General features: G+C 37.6%; 1 protein-coding gene across 6 annotated transcripts in view; it reads left to right on the top strand.

The window, feature by feature from the left end:
- Positions 1 to 19,836, top strand: part of PCDH7 (protocadherin 7) — a 420,500-nt gene that overhangs the window by 232,152 nt on the left and 168,512 nt on the right. The window contains exon 4 of one of the 6 annotated variants that reach the window (XM_039252580.1): positions 6,112 to 6,197. The exons of the other annotated variants lie outside the window; for them this stretch is intronic. The gene's annotated coding sequence lies outside the window, so the exon portion shown is untranslated. Of the gene's footprint in view, positions 1 to 6,111; positions 6,198 to 19,836 lie in introns of those variants that run through there. 6 annotated transcript variants of the gene reach the window in all.

The raw sequence follows: 19,836 nt of genomic DNA, 5'->3' as shown, positions 1-19,836 counted from the left end.
TAAAAGAAAGTGGAATTAAGTATTATAACTGATCATTGCCTGAGAATTTGGGGAGAAGAAAAAATACATAAATTATTATTGTTAAGCATTATGGAATTTACTTTGTCATTGATATAGTTTATATGAAAGCACATGTCCTGTAATTGTCTGAATAAGGAAAATGTATATATTTATTCTTCTGGAAGTCTGATGACATTAAATCAATTTTCAGGTGTCTGTGGGTTACTTTAGTGTCTATGACCCTGGCACCTAAGGATTTACTTTGTTGACAGTGAAACCCTTAGATACTTGAGCTCCAAATGAAAGTTGTTTTTTATCTGAAATAGGTTACAGTGCTAAAAGTGTGTGCCTTCATCTATTTTAGTAAGTGCTTATTTATTTATATCGTTTACTTTGAATACATAATTGAGAGCTTCCATTTTATTTAGCACAAGTTTTAAGTGAAAGGAGATATAGATGTAATCAATGAGTGATTGGCAGGTAGAGCAAAACACTTGGACTGAATTGTCATCTACTAAATTTTGATGGACAGTCTAACCACTCCATGTTCTATTTCCTTGATTGTAAAATGATAACCTAGTAACATCCAGTAAGCTCCCAATAGTTCATGTGGGCATCATACAGATGGCTTGAAATAGAAAAGGAGAGAGGGAGGCAGGGGATGGATAGAAGAGGAAAGAGAGGAAGGAAGGGAAGGGGGGGAAAGAAGGAAGGAAGGAAGGAAGGAAGGAAGGAAGGAAGGAAGGAAGGAAGGAAGGAAAGAAGGAAGGAAGGCGGGAAGGGAAAGGAAAACAGGAGAAAGGGGGAAGGAGGAAAAATTTCCTACTGATATATAAAAGGGTCAGTCCCCCAATGCAATTTTTAGATACTGCATTCAAGTAGAGAAGCATAGAAAATGCATATAATAGAATATTTTCAGTTAAATAATTAATCTCTATGTAGATGGGCTTAAATAAATACCTTTAGGAATGAACTGAAAATGAGAAATGGCTGTGGTAAGGTCATGTAACAAGGCACTGGTCACATTTCTAAGCCAGGCAGTTCATGAATAAGCAAAATGCTGCCCAGTAGCACTACTTCCTACTAGTAACCATAAGTGGAACTTCTTTGCCATGGTAGCCTCTTTCGGATGATCTTCTAGAGAACATCTAGAGTTCTCTAGGTGAAGAAATTACAGGATAAATTTCATTCTAACTCTTACACGAACAGTTAGAACCCTTTCACATACGATTGCTTATGTCTGGATACAAGAAAATGACATCAAGTGTAGAAAATGCTGGGCTGCAAATAATTTGCAAATATAGATAAATAGAAAAAATGTAAGCATGAGACTGAAAATTAGGTGAGAACCGTTAATTCTCAAATAGCCGTTAATTAAAATGTCATTTATCTTTCTTTCTCTCAATTCCATCCTTGGATTTGCTGGAAGGTATTAACGCAAATCAACATTACCTGCAAAGGGGGCCTCAGTTATATTCACATGATTTTACAGAATATAGAATGAGAAAATCACAGTCAGACTATAAATAAAACTGAAAATATCTCTTCTGAGTGGAGAAAAGGGGAAAATATGCTTAAAATGTATTAATTTGAGTTAACTGAGTTAGCTCTCTTTTTAAATATAAAATTTTTAAAACTAGAGTTGAATCCGTTAAAGAGGGGATTCAAATATAGGAATTAAGGAAAAAGAAGGTGAGTTGTGATGTTGTGATATGACGTAGAAATGAAAATATATGGGTTTATAGGGCTTCTAGGTGGACTATTTTATCTTTCAACAGATCTTCTCTTGCCAAAGAAATAGTCACTTATTTTTTCTTTTATAGGGCCATTTATACAATATTTACTCTTTTTTTAAATTTTTTTAATGTTTTATTTATTTCTAGGAGAGAGAGAGACAGCGTGAGCAGGGGAGGGTCAGAGAGAGAGGGAGTCACAGACTCTGAAACAGGCTCCAGGCTCTGAGCTGGCAGTCAGCAGAGAGCCCGACGCGCGGCTCGAACCCACGAACCGCAAGATCATGACCTAAGCGAAAGTCGGACGCTTAACCGACTAAGCCACCCAGGCGCCCCATAAAATATTTACTCTTAATAACACTTTTAAATTAATGTGTTTTCCTTCATATTCTATCTTACTCTAAAATGATTTAAAGTGCTTTATAGAATTATACAATATTGACAACTAGTCATAGTGTCATTATCATTGAAATATATCTAAGTCTACCAAAAACACAGGCCTCTTTCCCCCAACATATTTTTTCTTATTTGAAAATGTTATTGTGGTGATTGTTCCCCCCGCATAAGAATGAGTCAACTGATATGTGCTATATGTCTATGAAACTTATTTATTGGTCTCCTTACTAGATACTATCTCATTGGTTTTACTGCCATCTTTCTACTGCAAAAAGAACCAAACCAACTCACCTGTGGTAGCTGATATATGTAAGATGTCTGCTGCTACTTTGGCCAAATAGAACATGCCCAGAGGGTGCAGTTGCAAAATTTGTCTCAATGGCTTTAAAGCATTTCCCCTGACCTAACTAATCTCCCTCACTCACCCTTCTACCCACAAAGCAATCTGTTTTTCAGGGTTGGTAATCTGCTTCTTCTTTTCTTCAGTCAACACTCTCATTTATTCAGTGCCAGGAACAACAGAATTCAGTTGAACAAATCGAGTTGGTCTTGGGGGAAACAAAATATTTGAGTTGAATTCCCTTTTACATATGAAACACTACTAGGATCCTAAAACAGGGATATATGCAGTGTAAATAAATGTTTAGTCAACACATGTCTCTCCAACTGATAGAAATTGAAGAAGTATGAGGAAATGATGGGGAAGTTTCTGGCACTGGATTAATTCCAGCGCCAAAGATGTGTGCCAAGGCACATCAGCTAGACTTGTTCAGGTTATACAACTTAAGTCATTATTTTCTTAAATCATTAGCCTTTGGGTTATTGAAAACCTACAAGATGTGTGTGTGTTTGTGTGCGTGTGTGTGCGCGTGCACATACGTGCACGTTTCTGCGCTCACGCATGAACTGTTTCCAACTGAGGTAGAAAAGTGGTCAGTTAAGTCATTCTCTGTAAGAGAGTAAAAGTCTTGACATTGCATTGAGACTCTTGACTTAATATTATTATTTTTGTCAGTAGCTGTCCCGCTTATTCATTGTTTCTGCTGAAGTGACAACAGTTTAGCTGGGCTTCCTCTGTGAAAGTAATAAGCCTGCAGACCACGCTGTATTATCGTCAATGTTCTAATCAACAAAGGTACTCTGACCGCCCACATTTCAGTTATTTACCAATCATGGGAAGTGAGGAAGTAGGACATATTACAGCTGTTGTCAGGGTGAGAAACACGGAAGAGGTAAGCCATTGGTCCACTATTGAAACCATCGTATGAAACTCAAAGTGCAGCTAACGGTACCTATACTCAAGAAGATCTGATAGGGGCTGACTCACAGATTCCTCTGACTATTGGTCTAAATCTAGTCAATCCAAACAAAATAAGGCTTCCAAGTATAAAATATTGTGCCACATGTTGACTAAGCATACGTTTTGAGGCTTCAAAGTCATTGGAGAGATCCTATTCCTTTCTAACTTTGCTGAGTTTCTTTTCCTGGCTTATATTACTTTATTTTGTCAGGTTTTGTACATAAGCTACCTATCAATATTTGAGATGCCCAAGTGGTGAAGATGTTTTTCCAGTTCTTGATCACTAAACACCAAATAGCACATTTGTACTGTTACAATATAATATACCTTTACAAAAATAGTGGTAAGTAATTTCATCAAACAGTTAGTGAAAGTATTTCCTTTGTGTCCAGTCTGTGCAAGGTGCTAGACTGAATTCCTAGAATTCACTCTATTTCTTATATTGTTTCCTTCTTTTTTTTTTTTTTTTCGATTTCTTGCAAATGGAATGGTCGGACATTCCTGCATTTTTCACAGGCCATAGATGGCAAAATGGTATATACAGTGTATTTAGAATTTATGATACCTGCCACATCTGAGTGGAATGTCAGGAAAGAGAAAAAAGAAGAAACAGCACAACCAAGCAAGTTACCCCTTTTTCTCTTTTGCAGAGTAATTTTTTAGGCCTAGGGAAATTTTGACATGAGTGAAAACCTTTCCCAACTCTGCAAAGCAGACTTAATTCAGAAGATCACTCTGAGCCTTATGGATTGTGACAGTATCAGAGGGGCCATATTTTTACATGGAAGAAGCACTCCAGGACAATTTGTGAAATATATTAGGCACAAACATATTACCTTTCCGTCTCAAACACATATGTCTTATCTTGCTCCCTTGATGTATCTTCAGTAAATGCATGTGTTTTGGCTTTTTAAGAAATATTCCATTTTCAACTAACATTAAATTGTCTGCACATTATCTTATCCCAGTAATGGTATAAGGCAGAGTATACCCTGTACTTCAGAGTTCATTTTCTTGGGGGAATGTCTCATTCACCGCTTTAGTTTGCCATAGGGGAAATGACAGAGTGTATTAAGCTCCTTCAGTTGCAACTGTTATATTTATTTGGGAACTTATTCATTTCATTTTTCATATTTTTGCATATGAGAAGCTCAAATGTACTTTTTTTTTCCTTACCTCCCTGGGGGAGGCAGGAAAAGCAGCAGAGGAAGCGCCATTTCAGAGCTTTGGACAACAGAAGTGGCTTTGCTAGGAAACCCCAGACTGGAATAGATCGACGTGACATTCTTCTACCTGCATTTCTACTTATTCAGGAAATTCAGGCAGAAAACTAGGAAAACCTCTCCTTTTACACATTTTTCATAAACTGCTGAGGGTTTGGTTTGTTTGGTTTCTAAATGCTATTCCCAGCTCTGGAGCATAAAAGGGCACTTTCTATCACATTGCCTAAAATTCCATTTCAGGGAAAGTGAAAGATAGAGTTATTGCTTTAAGTTTTGCTTGAGTGCTTAGTTTTTAATTCATATTTATGCCATTTTTTCGCACAAAGGACTTGAGGCATTTTCAAGAATCCATAAGAAATGAATATATCTTAATTAACTTATATTCAGTTATTTTAAATTCAACAACTCTTAGTTTCTCTTGGTTTGTGTTCTCTTACAATTTGCAGTATTTCTGTCATATATTTAGTAGGGGGGCTCTTTAAGGTATATGCATGTATATTTTATTTATATATGATTTTAGGTAGAATAATAAAATATGATAGCTATTTTCTGCAATGTAAATTTATGTTTGATGATCCTGACTCACACTGGGAAATGAAGAAAGTAATTTGGATCAACCAAAGCATGCAGATATCTGAATAGATTCAGTCGTCGGCATTTCCTCAATTCTAACGATATAAGATAATATCTTTAAAATTAATGGCTAATTTTGGGGAAAAACATGAAAGTTAATTTTTGTAGCCTTTTCAAAGGGCTATGACTTACTGTTATCAACACAATTTTGTTTTGAATATGTTTGACTAGAGCATTCATCAATCCTTTTCTTTTTCCTGAAGCTATTATCTCTATAGATCACATGGTAAGATATCAAATCACCTTGCACCAGTTATGCAAAACATAAGATCTTCAAAATTCTAAGCATTTATCCCTCACAAGAGATGCTGCCTCATGCTGTTGAATCTTCCCGTGCAGACTAGGGGTCTCCCTCATCTTCCACCAGCACTGAAAGGAATTAAAGACAAGCAAATGCAGAACTTACCAGCTGGAGACAGTCATGTTAAATATTTTGCCCTTTTGTGTTCTTTCATCTGTCTCCTTCCATCAGAAGCAAAATAATCCTTGAAGTTTTGTGAAACTTCCAGAAGAACATTTTTAAAAAGAGAAAAAAAAAAGTAATCTTACTCTAAGTTCACCAGCAGCTGCAGCCAAATTATTATGGATAATAGTCAAGCCATATCCAGACAGGATGGCCATGTTCATCCAAAAGTATTTCTGCGGGGTGAAAATGCACTTTTCTCTTGGAATCTCTCAAGACAATTAATTTTCAGTGCACACAGATGATTTAGGTGGATAACCTGGCTGTGTTAACCGTGTATGCCATTTCTGACCATCAACATTATAACTCATCAGACTTTCTTCCAAAGCAAGAGCTATTTTAATCAAAGGGTTTTCATTGCAGATCCCTGACTGCTGCTGGCTAGACGTCAGAGCTTGGAAGACACTCTGAGTAATTGTAAAGCATTGTTCTCAATCAGCATATGTTACTGTCTAGCAACATTGACACCATCAGAATTTCTATTGAAGTTATACCTCAGTCATTTGAACTTTGACACATACATACTTAAATATCTCTATAGGATTAAAAGCATGTTACATCCTTCCCCTTTTATACTGTGTTTAGGACAAAAAAATGCACTCTTTAGGTTGTCTAGTTACTCAGTGGGGATAGGAGTCATTGTTTTTGTGACAGGATTTCATATCCATCAAGTGTTTTATTACTGTTTTAATGCTAGCCCTCAAATGTAGGGCAATAGCTTAAAAGACGGGAATTTGGATGCCTCTTTGGATAGGAGAGTAAAGGAAGTGAAACATACTTCGTATTTTTGTTTGGTTTGCTCTTTTGTTTGCTTTTATTTTATTTTTATTTGTTTTTTTTTTAGGAAAGTTAGATATGGATTGAGGAAGAAAGTATTTTTGTTTTTTTTTAGTTTTTAGTTTTTGTTTTTCTGTCTGAAACACTTCAAGACAAGCTGGAACTAAGCAATCACATATAGAATCCCCATCAACTTTCTCCCAAAGGCTCCATACTGCTAGTAGTTGAAAAAGAAGGGGTGGTTCCCTCTGTTGAGACTTGACCATGTTGCAAATAGGGAGCAAAAGGTCCTCTGAGATCACGTGTCAGATTACTGTGAAAGCTGAAATAATAGTCCAGGTTATCAAAATTGCTTTCAAGGACAAAGTCCTATTATTCTTGTGAGAGAACGTGATTTAGTAAGAAGAGCACCAAAATGGGAACTAAGAACCTGCATTTAACCCTTCTTAGGAAGTAAACCTGGCAATCTATCAGCCTCTCTATCCCTCAGTTTCCTACTATGAAGTTATGGAATTGGGCTAAAGATTTGTAAAACCCATCTAGTTTTAAATTTGATATTTTTCTATGTGCTGGATACGTGTAATCAGCCAATTAAATAAAGTGTGGATATTTAAAGTAGAAACAATTATTATAAAAATTATAATAACTTTAAAGCTGTCATAAATCCATATAAGAATTGTGGCTAAGAAGGATGTTGAATTGCAAGAAGAGAAAGCAATGACTGACGTTACAAAAAGAAAAAAAAATCTAAGTCATAAACACAATTATTTTGTATCCTTTTTTTTTGTTTTGTTTGAATTGTAATTTCAGACTGTACTTTTGAAACTAATCATAAAAGAGTCTAATAGTTGGCAATAGATATTTTCTAAAATGAGGCAAATACAATTTCCTGCACATTTACAATCAAACAACTCTTATAGTTTATATTATTCTCTTCAATGGGCAGTCTGCGTGTGATGTCTTTTTGACATTGCTCTCTCTGTGTTTAAAATTATAGTTTATGCTTTTGTAAGAAAACTACACAGACTGTGATTGGGAGAAAATACAGACAACTGTATAAACCAAAGTACACTTTCAACTGTAGAAAACAGTTAGTCTTATAGAAGCCCATAAGATCCTAGACATTGAATATATATATATATATATATATATTCAATCTGAACCATTTAACCATGACATTGAAAATAAACATATTAATAAATGTTAGCCTTCAGAATGAAATGTTTTGACTAGCATTTCCCTAAACCCAAGAATCAAAGAATTCAAGAAATGAAACATCAATACTCTCTGAGTTCAAACCTTTAGTGTCCAAGCTATATGACTTTTACCACTGAAAGCCTATTGTTGCAGACTTTTGTCCTGGAATCCAGTAAAGTGAACCACACAGCTGAATTTTATACATAGTTCCTGTGAAGCTCAGATCACAGCTCAGGAGGCCCTTGGTCTGTGTGTCTGAATGTTGCACTAGAATGAGAACCTAGTGAGTAAAAAGATCCTGTCTCTTTCATTTGCAACTCAGTCTCATACTTAGCAGGCCCTAAGACTTCTCAATATACTATATATCTATATATAGTATATGTATCTATATATCTATAGGAGGAATAGATGCATTTCCTGGATTCTATTAGAAATATGCCTTTAAAATCCAAATATAAGACACACAGAACACTATTCTCTATATAGTCTTTACTGTTTCTCTTTGGCTTTATTTATTTTGCAAATATTTGTTGACGGGACACTGTGTTCCAAGTATCACTTAGCTTCCAAGAAAAAAAAAAAAAAAAGATTAATTACACAGAGTCTTTGCCCTGTGCAAAAACCCAGGATTCAGTGGAAAGAAGAATAGAAACATTGTTAACAGGAATAAAAATGTGATCATAAATGTATATAAAGGATATTATGGCATAGTAAAAAAGCAGTGGGTCTGGACATTAGTTTTTAATCCATTTTAAATTTATTTTGAGAGAGAGGAAGGAGAGAGAGAGAGGAGAGAGAGAGAGAGTGTGTGTGTGTGTGTGAGAGAGAGAGAGAGAGAGAGAGTGTGTGTGTGTGTGTGAGAGAGAGAGAGAGAGAGCGAGCTGGGGAGGGGCAGAGAGAGGAGAGAGAGAGAATCCCAAGCAGGCTCCACACTTGTCAGTAGAGAGCCCGACACAGGGCTGAATCCCAAGAACTGGGAGATCATGACCTGAGCAGAAATCAAGAGTTGACGCTTAACAGACTTAGCCGTGCAGGCACCCCAGAGACTTACTGATGGGGGAAACACATGAGCAGAACCTTTTTGCTTTTTTTCTACTTTAATCTCTTAAAATGACCCTAAACTCTAAGCTTGTCACCTTGAATCTTCTATTCACAGAATTGTGTGTACATTTTTTTCTCATAAGGAATCATTTACTTTTTAAATCAGGGATTTTGAAAGGATAGTTAAGTTCGTATACTAGTGATTTCAAGCTTTAATAAGAGTTGCTTCACAATTTTTATTGTTTATGCCTCTGTGTGAACAAGATTATCATCTGGGTTAAAATAATTTTCCTTAAATGTTGTAAAACTGAAAATGGCATGCAATAGTCCACAGTGACACAAAGCAACTCCAAATTTCTCAAGCCTGCAGGTGCCTGTATACTTCTGTTTTCTTTGCCCTGTGACGGTGTTTCTGTTTTTCTTTTCCTTTTCGACAATTTCTAGTCATATATTAATGTCCCCAAATATTATCTCTTCTCGTGAACTTATGTAACAGCTCCAGGATCCTGCATAAAATGATAATCCCTCCTTCTCTTTGTAACATTTGGTATGCATCTCGGTCAGAGAATATTTACTGAGAGCCTGTTTTGTTTAAAGCACAGCGCCAGGAACAAAGAGTCATTTCAGCTCTACAGATAGGGCTGTTTTAGGTCAGAATGCAGAGCATAGACTTGCTGGTTATTTATGGCCAGTGTCCGTTCTGAATGCTCCATGCCCTCGCTTTAACAGTTTGTTAAATATTTTGAAAGTCGCCCCAATGGAATGCAGAAATGTCCCCTCAACACTTTTAGCCACACCATTCATAGCACCTATGTGGCAAATTCCTAGAGAAGAAAGAAGTTGTGTTTTCTTTTACCTTATTTTTTTCTCAAAGATTTCCCAGAGGAGTGTTATTTCCTATTCTGTGAATCCTTCAGGAACTGAAGGACACTTTGGAAAAGCAATTTAGGAAATACATTGAGAAGCCCAAAGGAAGCAGAGGGGTGCCGATGCCTATTCAGGGAAGACTGACAAATTGAAAAATGGAGGGATGGAGAAGCTTGTCCAGATTTGCAAGCCGGTTCCTAAGCCTTGTCTTTAAAAGCATATGTGACTTTTAAGTCTCATAGATCCAGGACTGCTTGGGAAGAAAGGAGAAGAGAGAAAGTTACAGTAAGGGAGGGGAGGGGGACAGAGAGGGAGGGAGGGAGAGAGAGAGAGAAAACCTGTAGCTAAAAACTCTTAAATACATTATTTGAATGTATCCTACCTCTCACCAATGTGTGTAGAATGCAATTCAGTTTTGTTTATTCTCTGGCTTTATTTTATTTAAAAAAATTTTAAGTTTATTTATATTTGAGAGACATAGAAATGTAGAGCACAAATGGGAGAGGGTCAGAGAGAGAGGGAGACACAGAATCTGAAGCAGGCTCCGGGCTCTGAGCTGTCAGCACAAAGCCCAGCCTGGGGCTCGAACTCACAAACTGTGAGATCATGACCTGAGCCGAAGTCAGATGCTTAACTGACTGAGCCACCCAGGTGCCGCCGCCCCCACCCCCCGCCTTTTTTTAAATTCTCTGTTTTTAAATAGTGAAGAGGTACCTGGGTGGCTCAGTCAGTTTAGCGTCTGACTCTTGGTTTCAGCTCAGGTCATGATCTCATGATTTCTTGAGTTCGAGCCCCACATCGGGTTCCATGCTGACATTGCAGCAGCGTCTTAGGATTCTCTCTCTCTCTCTGCCCCTCCCCTGATCACGCTGTCTCTCTTCTCAAAAGTACATTTTAGTAAATAAATAGATAAATAAATGCCAATAGTGAATAAAATTATAGACATTAGACTCACACAGACTCCTGCTCCCATCTCATCTCCAAGCCTTAGAAGCAGAGTGTCATTAGATGCTTAAATGACCTTGCTAAGGGTCTCTTTTCACAGATAGTTTTTGCCTACATTAAAAAGATAATTACTACAGGGGCGCCTGGGCGGCTCAGTCAGTTGAGTGTCCGACTTTGGCTCAGGTCATAATCTCACTGCTCACGGGTTTGAGCCCTGTGTCGGGCTCTGTGCTGACAGCTTAGAGCCTGGAGCCTGCTTCAGATTCTGTGTCTCACTCTCTCTCTGCCCCTCTCCCATTTCTACTCTGTCTCTCTCTCAAAAATGAATAAATGTTAAAAAATTTGAAAAAGATAACTACTGATTATCAATCACCTCCTGTGCTCTAGACTCTGATTTCTGAATTATGTTACTTAACTGAGTCATCACCACAATTCCTCATTTTACACCTGAGGAAACTGAGGCTTAGGATTATTACTTTGCCTCATTCATCAGTCAAATAGTTTCACCTCGGTGGTCAGACCACAGAGTCTGAACCCTGTGCGCTGTGTTGCACACATTCCCTTTGTGCAGTGACTGGCACGTAATAAGTGCTATATAAATAAAGTTTTACTAATAACAATTTTGAAATAGACTTATGCTCCAGACATTCTATTGTAAACTACACACACAGAAGTGCGACGAAGTGGTAGCTCCACTTTCTTCCTGGCACAAATAATACTTTATAGGGGTTGAATGATGCCTTTTAAGTATCAGCTGCTTTTTTTTTCTTTTATTATTTCTTAGAAGATGAAGAGAACGCATTTGTTTTCTTTACTAATTCTAAGTATCCCAGACAATCAATAGTAGTTTACAAAACATATTGCTAGGGGCGCCTGGGTGGCTTAGTCGGTTAAGCGTCAGACTTTCGCTTAGGTCATGATCTCACGGTTCGTGGGTTCGAGCCCCGCGTGGGGCTCTGTGCTGACTGCCAGCTCAGAGCCTGGGGCCTGTTTCAGTCTGTGGACTTTCGCTTAGGTCATGATCTCACGGTTCGTGGGTTCGAGCCCCGCGTGGGGCTCTGTGCTGACTGCCAGCTCAGAGCCTGGGGCCTGTTTCAGTCTGTGACTCCCTCTCTCTCTGACCCTCCCCTGTTCATGCTGTCTCTCTCTCTCTCTCCTAGAAATAAATAAAACATTTAAAAAAAAAACATATTGCTAACTACTAACTAGATTTGTCATGTGGAAGATGGGTTTAGGATATTTTCTATAGTTACAGAACAATAGATAAAAGGGTGTCGTTGTAGTATAAGGAGTCCAGGTTTTCATATGCTGTTTGGTGAAGTAGTGAAAGTCACTTCATTTCCCTAAACGTCAGGCTCCTTATTTGCCAAGTGTAAAGTAGTTTCAAACACAAATGACACTTCCACCTCTAAGGTCAGTGGTCCTGTGGTTTGGTGGTAATGTCCCGGGGAGGAATATTATGTGCACCTCATCAGAATAATTCAGGTTATCCAAATATAGAATCATCTACTTTTTAAAGTTATCAGATCCACATTATTAGAGATACTCAAAAGAATTCCCTGCTAGGGTTGATTTAGAAGATAGAACTATGTTCAGTTGAAAGGTAAACTACATAGCTCTTAAAGAAAGTTTCTTAGCTTTCTTTTATAAACTGAGTGCATATATAATCACAGAAGCCTGAAGAAAAAACTAACAGTGGTTATATTCAGGTTTCTCAGTCTGGGGAAACAAAACGAAACAAAACAAAATAACATCCCCAAGTAGACTGAAACCCAGGCTCCAATTACACAGCAAATTCTGGCAGCAAAGCAATAAGAAAATAAACCTAAACACCTGCTGTGTGTTTATGTAAATCAAGTTTAGGCAGGATTATTTCTCTAAAATATCCCAGGTAACTGTGACTCAGTAATTCCAGCTTTATTGGTGACTGTCAACTTGATCAGTGTTTCTTAAAATGTAGTCCTTGGGCCACCTGCATCAGAATCACCTGATTAAAATTGTAGATCCTTGCCCTCCCCACCATTTGGAATCAGAATCAAACTCTGTCTCCCTTTCCCTCTCTGTCTTTCTCTCTGTCTTTTGTTGTTTAAACAAGCATCCTTGCCAGTGGTTTTCAAACATTTTTGACCAAGATGCAGAATCACTGGTACATTTCATGTCAATATCTCCCTCCTTTCAGTGACTGGGCTGGTAGCAGCCACTGAGCCATTAGTTCTCCATAGAAAGTCAATGCTGATTAAAATGGTAAGCTACAAAGTTCATCTGAATAGTAAAATATTGAAGAGGCTTTATTTATAATTTGCTTAACATTTATGGAAAATCTAAGAAGCCCCAGCCTCTATGATAATACGTGTTATTCATATGACTTATTTTAAGATAAAAGAAAAATCTCTTTATAACTAAAATAATTCTTTCTTTGTCAGAAATCTTATTATGAAAATTAAAAGTGTTCCAATTTTTCTTTATCTGAATACCAATATTTCATTTGCTGTTGCTAAAATCTATGGGCTATTATGGTAATTTAACACAGTGTTTCTTTTGATATGATTCAGTAGCTGGTTTGGTACAGTTAACTTTTAATTTTATATGCATACTTCAGAGAACCACTGCAATAACGCAAGTCAAGTGAATTAAATGAAATTTTTGGTTTCCTATTACATATGTTTATACTATACTGTAGTCTATTAAATGTGTAGTAGCATTATGACTAAAAAAAGAACGTAAATACCTTAATCTAAAAATATTGTTATAAATGCTGAGCATTGTCTGAGCTTTCAGGAAGTCAGTCTTTTTGTTGGTGGAGGGTCTTGGAGGGCCTTGCATGCTGATGGCTGCTGACTGATCAGGGTGGTAGTTGCTGAAGGTTGGGGTGGCTGTGACAATTTCTTAAAACAAGACAATAATGAAATCTGACCCATCCATTGACTCTTCCTTTCATAAAAAATTGTCTCTATTGTATGTAATGCTTTTGGTAGCATTTTGGCCACTGTAGAACTTTTTTTCATAATTGGAATCGATCCCCTCAAACCCTGTCCCTGCTTTATCAACCAAGTTTATGTAATATTACAAATATTTTGTTGTCATTTCAGTAATCTTTACAGCATCTTTATGAGTAGTTTCTGTCTCAACAGCTCTTTTTGTTCATCCCTAAGAAGCAGCTCCAGTTTTATCTGTTAAAGTTTTATCATGAGATGGGACCGTCTTCAGTTTCCACTTCTAGCTCTGGTTCTTGCTGTTTCTACCACATCTGCAGTTACTTCCTCCACGGAAGTCTTGAGCCCCTCAAAGTCATCCACTTATGATTGGAATCAACTTCCTCCAAACACTTATTAGTGTTGATATTTGATCTCTCCCCATGAATCATGAATGTTCTTAATGGCATCTAAAATGATTAATTCTTTCCAGAAGGTTTTCGATTTACATTGCCCAGATCCTTCAGATGAATCACTATCTACAGCAGCTATAGCTAGAAAATGTATTTCTTAAACAATAAGATTTTAAGCTCAAAATTATTCCTCAATCCATGGATACAGATGGATTTTGTGTTAGCAGGCATGAAAACAATGTTAATCTCATCCATTTCCATCAGAGCTCTTAGGTGACCAGATGCATTGTCAATGAGCTGTAATATTTAGAAAGGAAACTTTTTTTTTCCCCTGAGCAGTATATCTTAACAGTGGCCTTAAAATATTCAGTAAACCATGTTGTAAACAAATGTGCTGTCATCCAGGCTTTGTTGATTTGTTTATAGAGCACAGGCAGAGTAGATTTAGCATAATTCTTACAGGCTTTCAGATTTTGGGAATGGTAAATGAGCATTGCCTTCAACCTAAAGTCATCAGCTGAATTAGCCCCTAAAAGAGAGTCAACTTGTCTTTTGAAGCCAGGCATTGACTCCTCTTGTCTAGCTCTGTGAGTCTTAGATGACATCTTCTTCTCATAGAAGGTTGTTTCATCTATGTTGGAAATCTGTTGTTTAGTCACCTTCATTTAATGATTTTCGCTAGATTTTCTGTATAAGTTGCTGCGGCTTCCACAGCAGCACTTGCTGCTTTACCTTGCACTTTTATATTATAGAGATGGCTCCTGTACTTAAACCTCATGAACCAACCTCTGTTAGCTTCAGACTTTTCTTCTGCAGCTTCTTCACCTTTCTCAACCTTCACAGAACTGAAGAGAGTTAGGGTCTTGTTGTGGATTAGGCTTTGGCTTAAGGGAATGTGATGGCTGCTTTAATCTTCTATCCAGACTGCTCAGGCTTTTTCCAAATCATCGATAAGGCTGCTTTGCTTTCTTATCATTTGTGTGTTCACGGGAGTAGTACATTGAATTTCCTTCAAGAACTTTTCCTTTGCATTCGTAACTTGGGTAACTGGTACAAGAGGTGTAGCTTTTGACCTGTTGGCTCTCAGCGTGTCTTCCTCAGTAAGCTTAATCATTTTTAGCTTTGATTTAAAGTTAGAGACGTGTGACTCTTCCTTTCACTTGAATATTTAGAGGCCATTGTAGGGCCATTAATTGGCCTATTTTCAATATTGTTGGATTTCAGGGAATAGAGAAGTCTCAAAAGAAGGAAAGAGAGAAGGAAATGGCTAATTGGTAGAGCAATCAGAACAGACACAGCATCTATTGATTATGTTCACCATCTTATATGGACATGGTTCCTGGCCCCCCAAAACAATGACAGTAGTAATGTCAAAGATCAGCATGCCAGTTTGGTAATAGTGAAAAACTTTGAAATATTGCAAGAATTACCAAAACGTGACATAGAGACACAAAGTGAGCAACTGCTGTTGCTGTTCCAACTGTTCTTGGAAAAGTGGTGCCAGTAAACTAGTTTCATGCAGGGTTGCTACAAACCCTCAATTTGTTAAGAAAATTAAAAAAATGGAATACCTCTGAAGTACAATAAAGCAAAGCATAACAAAGCAAGATATGCTTTTTGTTTGTTTTGTTTTATACTTTGTGTATAGTTTTCCTCTGCCCTCCCCACTCCCTATTCCCCCAACAGAGGAGATTTCCCACATCTCTCTCACAGTTAAGACAGTGAGTATAAGAGATAAACATCAGGAGGCCACTGTCATTTAGAAAATAAAGAAGGTTAGTGCAACCCATCAAAGTCCTTTACTAAGGTAAATTCAGAGACTCAGTTTCTGACATAGGTGTGTGCAACAGGTGTTCCAATGGGCATAGGACTCCTAGAAAGATTGAGGTAATTAAAGCTATTATAATGCCCAACCTGTTTTTAAGCAGTTGTCCAACACAGCACAAATAATCTTTAAAACTCTGTTACACCTCACAGATCTAATTTTATCACTGGCCTTACCCACATAATCCCACACCCAAAGCTTTATACCTACCAGCATGACATGTAATTACTCACGCACAATCAGACCTGGCCTATCTCATCTGTGCTCCACCCACCCCACCCCACAGAACTGAACTGACTTAACAGCATAAACTCACACTCCTCTTCAAATGAACTAATTCTAAAGTATGTCTCTCACCACCTTGTTCGCCATCATGTTTATTTCCTACTAGTATAGACAGTTTCATGCTTACAAGTATTTCTTAGGGGGCTCCTGGGTGGCTCGGACAGTTAAACATCTGACTTTGGCTCAGGTCATGATGGTTCGTGTTCGAGCCCCCCATTGGGCTTTGTGCAGACAGCTCAGAGCTTAGAAACTGCCTCGCATTCTGTGTCTCCCTCTCTGCTCTCTCTTGCTCATGATCTCTCTCTCTCAAAAGTGAATAAACATTAAAAAATAAAAATAAATTAAAAAAAAAAACTCTTGAGCACTTGCTAGTTAAGAAAGGAATCCTCAGTGTTACTTAGAGATGTGAGGAAATGGTAGATGTCTTTGCTGACCTCTCAAAAGATAACATGATTGAAGAAATAAGACATCCAGAAACAAATTCCTTAAACTGTATGGGAGTATATTTTTGGACACTAATGAAACTCATAGTAAGTTTGCTTTTAAATGACCAAGGGTATGGTATAGACAAAAGTTAAAATTAAAAATAATGAAAGAGTAGGGAGAGGTTATGAGAAACACCACAAGCAGCCTGCAGCTCCAAATTGAATTGATTTTTGATGGGTGAAGCGTTGAATGATAGGTACTCAGAGTGAGCATAAGGAGAGGTTGGGAAATGCTGTGACATGTTTGGAACAAGAGGGGAGATTAATTTAGAGAGAGCATTATTTGGGAAGATGAATTTGGATAAATGTGTTAGGGTTAAAACATAGACCCTTTGACAGATAGATCAAGAGGTTTAACTTTGAGAATGATGAAGGATTGCCTGCCATTTCTGAATAGATAACTGCCTTATTAGAATTTTTAGGCAGATTGTTTTAGTAGCATGCCAAAAGAAAAAAAATAGTAATTGAGACCTGAGGAAGGAGACAAAAATTTGAATGCACTAAAGAAAGAGATAATGGAATGGTGGTGGTGATGGTGGGAGGGTAGTGGGTGAAATGAGGAAAGTATGGAGCAAAACTGCCTTGGAGAAGACATACTGGGACCGCTGTGGTACCAGAGGACAGATTCTAAGTCTTCCTCCTCCTCCTCCCCCTTCCTTTATTTTTTGCCTAGTTCAGATCCCTTTTTTATCCAGATTGTACTTGAGGGTGGAAATTTTAGTAGTTTCTATTATAATAACTCTCAATTTTGCCTTGGAAAATTTACCGAAATAGATTGAGTCGCTTTCCTTCTAAGAAAAAACAAAGACAACCTGAAATTTGCTGGAAAATGTTGCTTCTTGCATTTATGTGAATTCACATTCTATCTTTTAGAAAAAGGAAGCTTCGTTCAATCTCTAGCACAATGGCACGGAGTGTTTGTGGGGGTGAAAGGTGCAGACTTGGGGTGGACACTTCTGTCATGTAGCCCAGCTGTCCTCTAGAATTGCATTGAAGGAAAAGTGCTCCCAGATGCCTTCCTGTTTCTCTTGCCGAGTCCTAAATTCAGGTGTTAGTAGGTGAAATCTGATCATTGGACTTTCTCTTTTTCTTTGTTATTTCTTTGTCTGTTTATTATTTTTTAGTGTTTATTATTTATCTTTGAGACAGAGCATGAGCATGAGAGGGGCAGAGAGGGAGACACAGAATCTGAAACAAGCTCCAGCCTCTGAGCTGGCAGCATAGAGCTGGATGAAGGGCTTGAACCCATGAACCTTGAGATCATGACCTGAGCCCAAGTCCAGTGTTTAACCACTGAGCCACCCAGAGTTTTTTTTTCTTTGTTATTTAAATGTGAATTTCTTTCTTTGGTTACTAGAAATAATCCTTCCAGTCGTCATCTAGGGAGGAAAACAACACAGAAACTTTCCATAAAAGCTTAATACTTTCCCACTAAATATGATAGATTTTTTAAATTCAAGCATTCTTAATTTCAAACCAAAGTCAGATATTTAATGAACTAAATTGGCTTACAGGTGCTTTCACCCCATAAGCATCCCATTTTTCTTGATAATGATAAGAGGTGGTGGAAGCTGTCATGGGGCTTGACTAACTAGAAACTATCAGTTGTGTGTTGGCTAAGTAAAAAGATTAATCTTTGCCTCAAGCTAATTTCTTATAATTAACCAAAATATCCAGCAGTGCCAAGAAAAATTAAGAATGTAAGTTAGTATTTTACAATCTCCTTTGGAAAGGATAGCCCCACTCAGATGTCCCTAAAGTCGGGCCATATTAAATATAAGCAAATATTTTAACAATGCTGCAGTGTCACCCTTTCTTATAATATTTCATAGTGGCTTCTTTGGAGGCAAAACTGTTGAGAAGGTAGGCAGTAAACTGGAGGGAATTAGTAACAACTACAAAAGAAAGAGTCCCTTTATTTAGTGGGTTTATATTTCTCTCACAGTCTTTCTCACCCTTAATAGCTTAAGTTCAGGGGCGCCTGGGTGGCTTAGTTGGTTGAGTGTCCAACTCTTGATTTCAGCTCAGGTCATGATCCCAGAGTCGTGGGATGGAGCCCTGAATCAGGCTCTGCACTGAGAGTGGAGTCTGCTTGGAATTTTCTCTCTCCCTCTCTCTCTGCCCCTCCCCTGCTTGTGCTCACTCTCTATCTCTTAAAAAAATAAAGTAAAAATATAAAATAAAAAATAAATTAATAGCTTAAGTTCAACACATAGATTATATCTCTCTGGAAAGAACCATCAGGGCAAGAAGGCAGCCACATTGCACTTCTGTAGTCTGTGGCTGACTTTGGTGCTGTCAGCCCTCTCTGTCAGCAGCGAGATTTCAAGGAGTTGATGATCCTCAGAGAAATAGAGACAAGAGTACTTTTCAAATTCATTCTGCTGTTCCCCTTTCATTCTCTCTCTCTTCCTCTCTGTCTGTTACTTTCTCTCTCCCTCTTGCTGTCTCCCCTCCCCTGTGTAGGAAAGGAGAACTGGGGAGGGCTTAAATTTTATTTAATACAGATTGTCTCAAACCACTCATACGTTGGCTTATCAAACAGTCATGAAAAGGATTTCCAGAGAGAACATATCACTTTGGAATGTTCTAGGGAAAAAAATGAGTAATACTATATATTCAAAATCATCGGAATCATTTTTTTCTCCACAAATATATGCCTTCCTTTACAAAGGGAAAATCATTGTTATCCAAGACTACTTCTATTCATACAAAAATCCCGATATTCTCCATGTTTTTCTGTATCCCAGGAAGACTACTAACACTAAATGTTCAAATGATCAGCAGACATTGTTCAGAGATAATATCTGTGCCCATTTTTTCTTTTTTTTCTAAATGTTTATTTACTTGTGAGAGAGAGAGAGAGGCAGAGACAGAGCATGAGCAGGGGTGGAGCAGAGAGAGCCGAGACACAGAATCTGAAACAGGCTCCAGGCTCTGAGCTTTCAGCACGGAGCTGAATGAGAGCCTTGAACTCATGAATCACAAGATCATGACCTGAGCCAAAGGTAAGACGCTTCATTGACTGAGCCACCCAGGTGCCCTCTCCCCCATTTTTCTCATATTTTTAAGGTATATGTATTTTACAAAACAAGATATTAGTTTTCTCAATTTGTTTCATTCATTCATTCATTTTTAGCTACTGAACAATTTTAATATTCTGATAGCAGCTTAGCATTGACATGCTTTTCATAATACAATAGTGAAAATTACCTTTTGAGTTTCCTGAAACTGTCATTTTTAAAAACTTTATCAATGCTTATTTTCTATGAGTGTTAAAGCTACCCCACCCTATGCCTCACGGAGGGTTTTTATTTTTTTAATTTTTTTAATGTTTTTAT

This window comes from Hyaena hyaena, unplaced genomic scaffold (assembly GCF_003009895.1).
Source record: "Hyaena hyaena isolate Hyena2069 unplaced genomic scaffold, ASM300989v1 scaffold_424, whole genome shotgun sequence".
NCBI classification, from domain to species: domain Eukaryota; kingdom Metazoa; phylum Chordata; class Mammalia; order Carnivora; family Hyaenidae; genus Hyaena; species Hyaena hyaena.
The sequence above is the reverse complement of the archived record's forward strand: the minus strand, read 5'-3'. Positions and strand labels throughout refer to the sequence as shown.